Raw genomic sequence first — 11,661 nt, 5'->3', positions numbered from 1 at the left:
CTTCTCGACATGTTAAAAGATGGTAGAAGTTACGCGGCCGCCGGCCGCCATTTTGGCATCAACGAATCCACCGTTCGCTACATCAGGAAGGACGAGGCGAACATTAGAAAGACTGCTGCAATCACCTTTAGCAGATCAGCGAAGCGAGTCGTTACAACGCGTAATAAAACGATCGTACGCATGGAAGGTGCTTTAGCTGTGTGGATTGCCGACTGTCGGAAGAAGAACATAGCGTTGGATACGAACACCATCCGAACAAAGGCTTTGAGCTTGTATGAGAATTTTGCGGCAAAGGAACCTCATGACGACGATGGCGACCATGCTGAAGAAGATGATGATGTAGATGATCCTCAACCAGGGACCTCCACTGATTCCCAGCGTCAGAAACAACGTTTTTCCGCCAGCAAAGGATGGTTCGCGAAGTTTCAGAAACGCTTCGCCCTGAAAAGCGTTTCCCTGCATGGGGAGTCTGCTTCCGCTGACACTGCCGCTGCTGAAACTTACGTGAACCAGACTTTCAAGAACATTATCGCTGAAGGTGGATACAAGCCGGAACAAGTGTTTAATATGGATGAAACCGGCTTGTTTTGGAAGAGAATGCCGTCGCGAACTTTCCTGTTCAAAGAGGAAGCCAAAGCCTCTGGCTTTAAGGCATTCAAGGATCGCGTTACCCTCGTGATGTGTGGCAATGCTGCTGGATTTTTGTTAAAGCCGGGGCTTATTTATAAGTCGAAAAATCCTCGCGCTTTGAAAAACAAAAATAAGAATCTCCTTCCCGTGTACTGGATGCATAATCAAAAAGCATGGATTACGAAGATGCTGACCTCCAACTGGTTCCACCAGTGTTTCATCCCGCAAGTCCATGAATATCTCTTAGAGAAGGGCTTGCCATTCAAGATCCTTCTCCTTATGGATAACGCTGGTGGACACGCAACTGACCTGTCGCGTGAGGGCGTTCAGGTTGAGTTCCTGCCACCCAACACCACGTCATTAATTCAACCAATGGACCAGGGGGTTATCAGGGCGTTCAAGGCCCTCTACACGAAGAATACCTTGGCGGACCTCGTTGCGTGTGTGGATGCTGCCCAAGATGACGAGGATGAAGACTTCAACTTGAAGGCGTACTGGCGGCAGTACACCATAGCCACGTGCCTGCAGAATATTCAAAAGGCACTTCAAGAGATGAAACCTGCAACCGTAAATGCGAGCTGGAAGAAGCTGTGGCCCGATATTGTTTACGACGACAAGGGATTTACTCCGTCGGAAATCCAACACTCTGCAATACGGAAATCTGTGCAGTTGGCTGCCATAATTGGGGGTGACGGGTTTGGCGACATGACGACTGAAGACGTCGACGAGTTGTTGGACTGCCATTCCCAGCCCCTAACTGACGCAGACCTCGAAGACCTGACGAAATCGGCAAGTGAGGAAGAGAGTGAGGGTACCCAGGAAGAGACCCAAGAAAATGTAGAAGAAACGGGCTTAACATTAGAACGGCTCGCCAAGTTCTGCAACCATATGAAGGAGGCGAAAGAAATGTTGCAAGAGTGGGACGAGGATATGGTTCGCTCGATGCAATTCTGCAACAAGGTCGATGACATCACGACTCCCTACAGGATGCTCTTGGATCGAAAAAAGAAGCAGCGGCAACAACTTCCGATCACAATGTTTTTTCAGCCTCGCAAAAAAGAGCCAGTTCCTCCTGCTAGTACGCCTTCGGAAGAAATTGAAGAAGTTGAAGAGGTGTCCCAGGAAAAGACACCTCCGTCTGAAGAGACGTAAAATACTATCATTGACTGCACAGTAGAACACATCATCAGCTTCATCATCATCATTTCTACTGTGCAGCAAATTCATCGCCATCGTCATTCAAGTTTTTCTTGAACTTCTTTCGTGGTGAGTACAGTAACAATCTTTACTTTTTACTTTAACCTGTTTTATAGTTTAGTAATGTACGTACTGTATGCATTAAGTTAAAGGGAAGGTTTTAAAAGTCTACATGTTGTAACCTATCATATTTTTTTTGTTTAAAATTTACATTTACGTACGTAAAACAATCTCTCTCTCTCTCTCTCTCTCTCTCTCTCTCTCTCTCTCTCTCTCTCTCTCTCTCTCTCTCTCTCTCTCTCTCTCAAATTGTTTTCCTGCTTTGCTACGTACAAGTACTGTATAATTTATATTTGTAAGGTAACATATTTTGTAAATGCTTTGTACTGTAAATACTGTATGTACTGTATCATTATTTATCACTATCATCATGCGTGTTAAATGCCTTGTTTGTTCTGAGCGTGGTTGTTTACTGAGCGTACACGCCGTCGTTTCAGGCGGCGTCATAAAGAAAAAGATTTCATTTGGAAGTCCTAAGAAAAATACGTAAACTAAAACATTGGTAATAAAAAAATCAACATACAGTACTGTATAATCAATATAATCGATGCAAAAACTAACCATACGTACATATATGTGTACACTAAATGAGTTTGTTTCTTCATTATGATCAGAGATGAACGTAAACAAAACATTGGTTGGCATTTTTTATCGTGCTTTTTAGGTGTTTAGGAAACACATGATATAAAATCGCCTTTAATATTTGTGCCTGTTTTAGTTTAGGGTGCTGTAGTACATGCATTAAGTGTTCTGTACATTACAGGGTGTAAAGGGTGGTTTGTTAACAGTACTACGTACAAGGGAAGGTTTTAAAAGTCCGAATATACATGTTAAATAAATAGGTAAATATGCTGTCACTACTTCGCGGATTTTCACCTATCGCGCCCGCGTCTGGAACCTATCTACCGCGATAAACGAGGCGTGTTTTTGTTTCGTGAGAATTTCATCGCCACGACTTTAACAACAACATACTGTACTGAACTTTACAGTATTATACAGACTACTGTAATATGATAAAGTAAAATATTTGTAATCTATTTTATATGAAATGGAGCTATTTTTTTTGTTTAAAATTTACATTTACATATGTAAAACAACTCTCTCTCTCTCTCTCTCTCTCTCTCTCTCTCTCTCTCTCTCTCTCTCTCTCGTAGATTGTTTTCCTGCTTTGCTACGTATGTATGATTTTATATAGATAAGGTAAATAATATTTGTAATAACATATTTTATTAAAGCTTTTACTGTAATATTATTTATCACTTTCATCATGCGCGTTAAATTCCTTAGTTTGTTTACTGAGCGTACTTTATGACGCCGTCGTTTCAGGCGGCGTCATAAAGTAAAACATTTCATTTGGAAGTCCTAAGAAAAATTAAGTAAAACATTAGTAATAACCAAATCAACATACTGTACTGAATAATCAATATAATCGATGCAGAAACTAACCTATACACAGATGTGTAAATGCGTTTGTTTCTTCATTATAATCAGAGATAAACGTAAACAAAACATTGGTTGCCATTTTTTATCGTGCTTTTTGGCGTGTTTAGGAAACGCATGATATAAAGTCGCCCTTAATATTTGTGCCTGTTTTAGTTTAGGGTACGTTAGTACATGCATTAAGTGTTCTGTACATTAAAGGGTAGTTTGTTAACAGTACTACGTACAAGGGAAGGTTTTAAAAGTCTGAATATACATGTTAAATAAATAGGTAAATATGGTGTCACTACTTCGCAGATTTTCACCTATCGCGGCCGGGTCTGGAACCTATCTACCGCGATAAACGAGGGTTCACTGTAGCCAAGTCTCTGGGTGAATTAAGCATTTCATTATTTTTTTTTTTCAACTTTCTGACATTTTTAATTACTGTGTTTTGAGAGAGCAGATATTTCTTATATTAGTCATTATGACTTTAGTGTACAAATTAATTAAAAGGTTTAATTTCACTTCCAACAATAGCTGGTTTGGTGGCTGGCTAAAATGATGTCCAACATCACCAAGTCTGCTAAGAGAAGCAGAGACGCCACTTCTATCAAGTAAGTTCTGTTAAAAATCAATTCTATGATATACATCCCCATTTTATAGAATACTGTAAGTTAGCATCCAGAATATGCTAGCGTTAAATATTGAATATTAGTGCAGTAATACCCCATTTTGGTTTTTTACTATAGTAAAAATAAATATTTGTACAAGTTTGGAAGTGCATTGTTAAAAACAAAATCATTTAAAAGTACAGTACTTTGTTGAAAATGTGAAGATTTATTATAAATAATTACATTACATCTAGGTCTTGGATATTTTACATTTATTTAATATATATCTATCAAAACTTAACCAGTTGTTTATTTTGTATTTAACAGATCTCAAACGTGCATACAATGGATGTTATGTTAATGTTGGTTGCCCTATCGGAAAGGAAGAATCTTATGTTTGGACCATAAGTTTAAATGAAGAGGCGCCCAATGTTCCGTTAGTCCTTTTACATGGCTTTGGCTCAGGAGTTGGCTTATGGTGTTTGAATTTTGATATTATTGCTGCACACAGACCAGTGTATGCCTTTGACATACTTGGTAAGTATGGCAAGTTAACCTTCTCTCATGTAGTAAGCATTCATACAAATAGGTAATTGTTCCCATACTAACAAACCTTCCGTTATTTATGCGGATGTTCTTTCAGCGGCAGCTGAAGGTAGCCATTAGACTTTAATGTGAAGTGGCATACAGTGTACGTGACGTTAATGTTGGTGACTGTATCGGAAAAGAAGAATGTTATATATGGACTATCATTTTGAATGAGGATTCCCCTAAAATACCCATAGTTTTTTTACATGGGTTTGGATGTGGACTGGAGTTTTTTTGTTTAAATTTTGATTCCATTGCTGCACATAGACCAGTGTATGCCTTCGATACAATCGGTAAGTATGGCAAGTTAACCTTCTCAAATAGGAAGCATTCATACATGACAGGGACTCCGCTCGAAACTTTCGGGTTTCAGTTACGCTGAACCTTCGGGTTCTCGTAACAATGGTAACGTTGAGCCTTCGGGAACTTGTGCCATAAATCACGCTGACCTTTTGTGGTCTCATGACAGAGGAACCTCTGTTCCTCGTTACGCTGATCCTTCGGGTTCTCGTAACATAAGTTATGCAGAACCCTTGGGCTCTCGTAACTTTAGTCACTCTAACACTCTGGTGTGTTGTGACAGGGAAACTGCGGTCTCGTTACACTGACCCTTCGGGGTTTCATAACATTAGTTACGTTGAACCCCAGGGCTCTCGTAACTTCAGTCACTGACACTTCGGTGTTTTGTGACAGGGAAACTTCGGTTTCTCGTTACGCTGACCCTTCGGGGTCTCGTAACATTAGTTATGTTGAACCCTTGGGCTCACGTAACTTTAGTCACTGACACTTCGCTAGTCACTGACACTTCGGTGTTTTGTGACAGGGAAACTTCGGTTTCCCGTTACGCTGACCCTTCGGGGTCTCGTAACATTAGTTACGTTGAACCCCAGGGCTCTCGTAACTTCAGTCACTGACACTTCGGTGTTTTGTGACAGGGAAACTTCGGTTTCTCGTTACGCTGACCCTTCGGGGTCTCGTAACATTGGTTATGTTGAACCCTTGGGCTCACGTAACTTTAGTCACTGACACTTCGGTGTTTTGTGACAGGGAAACTTCGGTTTCCCGTTATGCTGACCCTTCGGGGTCTCGTAATATTATTTACGTTGAACCCCAGGGCTCTCGTAACTTCAGTCACTGACACTTCGGTGTTTTGTGACAGGGAAACTTCGGTTTCTCGTTACGCTGAACCTTCGGGGTCTCGTAACATTAGTTATGTTGAACCCTTGGGCTCACGTAACTTTAGTCACTGACACTTCGCTAGTCACTGACACTTCGGTGTTTTGTGACAGGGAAACTTCGGTTTCCTGTTACGCTGACCCTTCGGGGTCTCATAACATTAGTTACGTTGAACCCCAGGGCTCTCGTAACTTCAGTCACTGACACTTCGGTGTTTTGTGACAGGGAAACTTCGGTTTCTCGTTACGCTGACCCTTCGGGGTCCCGTAACATTAGTTATGTTGAACCCTTGGGCTCACGTAACTTTAGTCACTGACACTTCGCTAGTCACTGACACTTCGGTGTTTTGTGACAGGGAAACTTCGGTTTCCCGTTACGCTGACCCTTCGGGGTCTCGTAACATTAGTTATGCAGAAGCCTTGGGCTCTCGTAACTTTAGTCACTCCAACACTTCGGTGTTTAGTGACAGGGAAACTCCAGTTTCTCGTTTGCGCTGACCCTTCGGGGTCTCACAACGCAGTTCATGCTAAACCTTTCGGTTCTCGTGACCATAGCCATATTTATATGACAGAGTTTGCGAGCTCTCATTGTGTTGACCGTTCGCGCTCACACAACACAAGCTATCGTGATCCTTCGGGTGAACGTAGTAGTGAGTCCTCTCGCCACACTGAGAGCTCTTGCGCGCAAATTGGCGCGCACAACCGGTTTGGCATGCATGACCAAATTGGCGCGCACGACTGGATTAGCATGCACAACCAAATTGGAGCGTAGGACCAAATTGGTGCTCATGACCGATGTGGCGCGCATGATTGGATTGGCGTGCACGACCATATTGGCACGCGCTCACGACCATTTTGGCGTGCGCTCACACGATCGGATTGGACCACATGAACAACGAAGCGCACGCAATCAGTTGAAGTGCTCAGACAACTCTTATGATAGAGTTTTTCGGACTCTCGTTGCGTGAAGTGTTCATGAGTGCACGAGAGTTGTACTCTCATGGCAGAGTTTTCGAACTCTCGTCCCATGAATTGTTCGCACGCGCCCATCGTCATCAAGAGTTTTACTCTGATGACAGAGGGATGCCTGCTGCCCAAGGGTTTACGAATCGCTACAGGTAACTATGACACAGTTCCTTTGGGTCCTGGTCACGTAACAAGATTCCTAAAAATTCCATCAGGAATCAGCGACAGAGTTCCTGTGGGTTCTCGGCACAACATCCCTTAAGGTCGTGAGAAAGGAATTCACTAATAGATTCTGAACCCCTAGGTTCTCATCCGAATCTCTCTGTTTCCGTGATCCAGAGTTTTCTGAAAACTCTATGGTCGACCTCCCCCCCTCTTCGGGATGAGTCTTCCAAAGGTGTGGCTTGATACGTCACTCTACACTTCCAGCTGATGATTATATCAGCTAGTCTGGTTTCGCCAGCACTGATCCTTTCGTTTTCGAACGAACCACCATCATCATCCCACTTCGAGTAGTTTGGTTAGCAGACGGAAATGAGCGGGGAATGAAAAATTCTTTACATTCCAGTTTATTTCCCCTGATTTAGACAGTAGTTTTCTCACTAGCGAGAAAGCGTTCGATGGTAACCCCTTTGGGTAAGCGGTCGATGGCAATTATGTCTGGCCTTCTTGAAGCAAATCCCCACATACGAGACTTCACCCTTTTTCGGGAGACTCTTTCCTGAGAAGTTTTTACGAAACTTCAGTGGGTGTTAAAACTTCATGAAGGCCGTAAGCCTTCCTGGAGCATGCACTCTAGCCAAGACAAAACCGCGAGGTTATTGTCTTAAACTCGGTTCTACCATTTGATGGAGGCTAGCCTCCCCTGTCATTGTACCCTGGATATAACGACTTGCCTTTTTACACGATGTCTTCCGAGACTTTTTATTCTATCCTTACAGGGTTATTGTTTCGAACTATTAGTCCTGAAGGAACATTGTTAGCTGACGTTAAAGAACGATAGCAACAGCGTGGGCATCTTTTCATTACGTTACGAACGTTTCAAACCCCGCCCACAGTTAAACAGACATCCGTTTCTGTGTAATGAACACTGGCTAGCTCCTCACATAAAGAGGAGGGGTAAACCAAAGGGAAAATGATCGCCTCTATAACTGTATATTTTGTTTGAGAACATGTTCTCTCTCATTCAAGAAAATATTACAGTTTGTCAACGATCAAAATTCTTTCGGAAATAATGTTGCAATTCGTCGCACATACATTATTCCCACAACCGGATTCGTTGCAAATGTTTCCTGGAGGCAAAGAATACTCATGCGCTAACGCAAATGGACAAGTACATATATGCGTGCAAGCGATCTTTCTGCCAATAAGGGCTATATACATCTTCCAATTAGAACTCCGTTCTATTAAGTTTTATATTTATATCCCTTACTGAATCCAGGTTATTCAGTACATTACTTGGCTACTTTCCTGTAACCAGACGTACGGCATTTACGTTCTGCCTCCTTATAGGCATTTTTTCCTTTTCCCCGATCGGAAGTCTTAGTCTCCTATAAAGGTTTTGGCTGGAAACTTCTCATAAGCATATCTGTTCCCTAGTAGGGAACATTTAATATAAATGCTAGTTTACCGATCGGAGACGGAGAAGTACAAACGTTTTTTGTCTTAGGAAGGAGAAACCTCCATTACGAACGTTTCCAACGTTCTCCAACTGAGTTCCGGACACGACTTTTAAGTCGAACTACGCACGTATACTTGTCATGTGCACAGTTCGGTGTTACTACTCTGTAGTAGACTTATGCTCTTTACCCACCCAACAATAGATTGAAGATATGTCTCAATCCCCTCTTGGGTTTGGTTGGATGCGTTCGGTGATTACCGTACAGTCTCTTGTCCGGAAAGCGATCTCTATGGAGATTCACTATTATAACATAAGCTTTACTGATTAACTGGTTTACCGTTTGGTATCGGTCTTATTCGGCCAACCACACTGGATTAGTGGCAGTTGGAGGGAGAACAGGCTGTTCCCCTTCGTTGCTAGAACATGTAATTAGTTACACGTCTCGACATCATCTTGAGGTGTGTTTATTGCTATGCACTCCCCCCCTCTCTTCGCTGGACAATCCCCGGATGATGGGTGGCAGATGAGAGCTTCTGCAAAGAGGTCTGTTTTCTTGTCTTCCCTCTGGACCTGATGCTCTCTATAATGCATCAAAAGAGAGAGGGGGTGGGGGAGGCATACCATTCCATCCTCGTCTGTTGGCCCGATACAGAAAGGTACCAGCATTCACCTCTCTTAGAGAACCATCTAGCAGTACGAAGCCTCAGATGGACAGAATACAACTAGTTGCCCCTATCTGCTCGCGTCGTTCCTGGTATAGGAATGTGCTTGCAAAACCACCCCGATAGTGGACTCCTAGTGTCTTGGAATCATCTTGTATCCAACAAAGTCTTAACTTTGTGGGTTCCCCGACTGTGGTTATTCTCGCAGCGGCCCTGATCTTCAGGCTCCCACTCGACCGTTCCCCAGGCCCTCAAACAAGATGTATTCCAAGATCGGTGGGGTGGCCTAGAGGTGTGCCTTGTTCCAACCCCCACCCCCACATCCCCCCCCGTTCGGTCTGGTGAAAAAGTCCTCGGCCAAGTCAGGATAAGCAGGATCTTATCAATGACTCCAATAGCTTCGCTATGGCATCCCGCAGAATGGTTCCCAGACCTTCTGCAGCCCCTGACGGAGCTCCAATAGCTTCGCTATGGCAACCCGCAGAATGGTTCCCGGACCTTCTACAGCTCTTGACGGAGTTCCAAGGGATCTTCCTCCATGGCACGATCTTCCTCCACGGCACGATCTTCCTCCACGGCACGATCTTCCTCCATGGCACGATCTTCCTCCACGGCACGATCTTCCTCCACTGCACGATCTTCCAAGCAGCCACATGCTAACACTTTCCTAAGCCGTAGCTTTGCTTCGACTTCTCGCCTGGGACGATCCTACACCATCCCTCTCAGAGAGGCCTTTCGCGACAGGTTACGGAAAAGATGTCTAGGTATTAGTGTGCTACTGTTATTAACACACATTGAGTATGTGTTGTTTGAGATGATGAGTCTTGAAATAAAGTCAAGCATGGTAACTTTAAAATGGTTTATTCTCTAAAAACAACAGTGTTAACATCTCCATCACAGGAGTATAGCTGGTTTGGTCGGATGACCAATTCAGGTGAAGTGTAGATAAGAACTGCCTAAAATATCGATATCACAGATATCGTATATTTAGTTGTCTCGGCTTTTAAACACAATATGTAAACTTTACATTAGTCTAGGAAGACACCTCCATCCGGTGGCGACACAATCTTTCACACGGTATGCATTTGTGTTTATGCTTCAAAAAAATGTTACATTGCTGAGAGATGCAAAATGCATCCTGTTATGATTTTGTCTGGCCACAGCAAATCTCACGCTAGCTTCTTTTTCCACAATGACATATTACGTCATGTGTTTTAAACATGTGATAACTATTAGCCTACATTAGCTCGGCTAGCTATCTCAATTTTTTTTTCTAAAAATTTAACAACATGCCAAAATATGTTTACTAGGAGTGTGACTGGATATATGTATTATTCTTTGTTTAACTTTAGCCATAAGCAAATGAGGACGAATGTCCAAATAGGCACATCAAAAAAAAAATAACAACAATAAACGGATTTTGAGCGAAGCGAAAAATCTATTTTTGGGTGAGATAGCCATGGCGTCCTGATGGAAGGTTCCTTTTTGGTAGCTTCCTTGGGTAAATAACTACTAAGATATTCCCAGAGAATTTAACCACAGGTTATCACAGAATTCTAACTTCTGGAGCGAGTATCCTAAAGGTTTCCCTTTTAAGACATCGTATATCAACAGGGGACGCATGTATTAACGCGCCACATAGCTATCTACACCCCGAACAGAGTTAATGCTTCGGTGTGTAAGGGCTGAGAATAGCTGGGAGCCGTTCCATAGCTAATCTCATTCGTGGCTACTACTGATACTCGAGACGTAAACAAACGGGCGCCATTGCTTAAATGACGTCACGTCCGTCTTTATCCTGAAGCCAGTTGCTTGCCCATCACCATGATACAGCAGAGCAGGGTGGGACCTTGAAACTGGACGAAGTAGCAGGGAGGGTCCATCAGGACGCCATGGCTATCTCACCCAAAAATAGATTTTTCGCTTCGCTCAAAATCCGTTTTTTGGGCTCAAGCCATGGCGTCCTGATGGAAGTATACCAGAGAATCAATGTATCGTGGTAGATTTTCCCCTAATAGTAAGTGCCAAGGTATTGACAAATTAGCATAGTAATCTTGGTAAAGAACCGTAGGGAAGAAGCATCCTGCCCCCCTTGGCAGTGAAGTTCCCACGGGCTATGCCGACGTCAAAGTGGTATTGAAGGGCTATTCATTCTGATAGAAGAACTTGAAGGACTTGGAGATGAAGCTGAATGTTTGGTATTTGTATAGGAACATTCTGAAAGCAGACTAGTGGTGGTTGGGCACTGTATGTCGAGAAGGATGATTCATCTCCAGGGTATGAAGAGTACGTATTCGTATTGGAACATACATAATCAGAGTGAATATAAATTAAGAGTTAGTGTCTTAATTTCTCCATAACCATAAGGAAAAGGGGATAATAAAACTATGACAGGCATGTATTTCATAGTAAGTAGGAGCTGATTGAGACGCACAGATAATAAAATAGAAATTTTATTCACAAATGCAGAAATTAAATAAATTACAGCAATAAGTAAAGTTCATTTACAGTAATTATAATGTACATAGTAATAAAGACTTGCTCTTGAATCTGAAAAGGAATTTCAAGATTATTAGTAGGTACTCGTTCTCGAGGAACGCAAGTCTTGATTAAAACACATCATGCTCAGGGCATGCGGCACTTATGTGACAACTATGACATTTCACCTGGGATAAGAACAGTTATAAAAGCACTAAGTGTTTTCAACATCACTATGTATCGCTCGAGGG

This window comes from Palaemon carinicauda, chromosome 15, assembly GCF_036898095.1.
Source record: "Palaemon carinicauda isolate YSFRI2023 chromosome 15, ASM3689809v2, whole genome shotgun sequence".
Taxonomy (NCBI): domain Eukaryota; kingdom Metazoa; phylum Arthropoda; class Malacostraca; order Decapoda; family Palaemonidae; genus Palaemon; species Palaemon carinicauda.
This window is presented reverse-complemented; position numbering follows the sequence as displayed.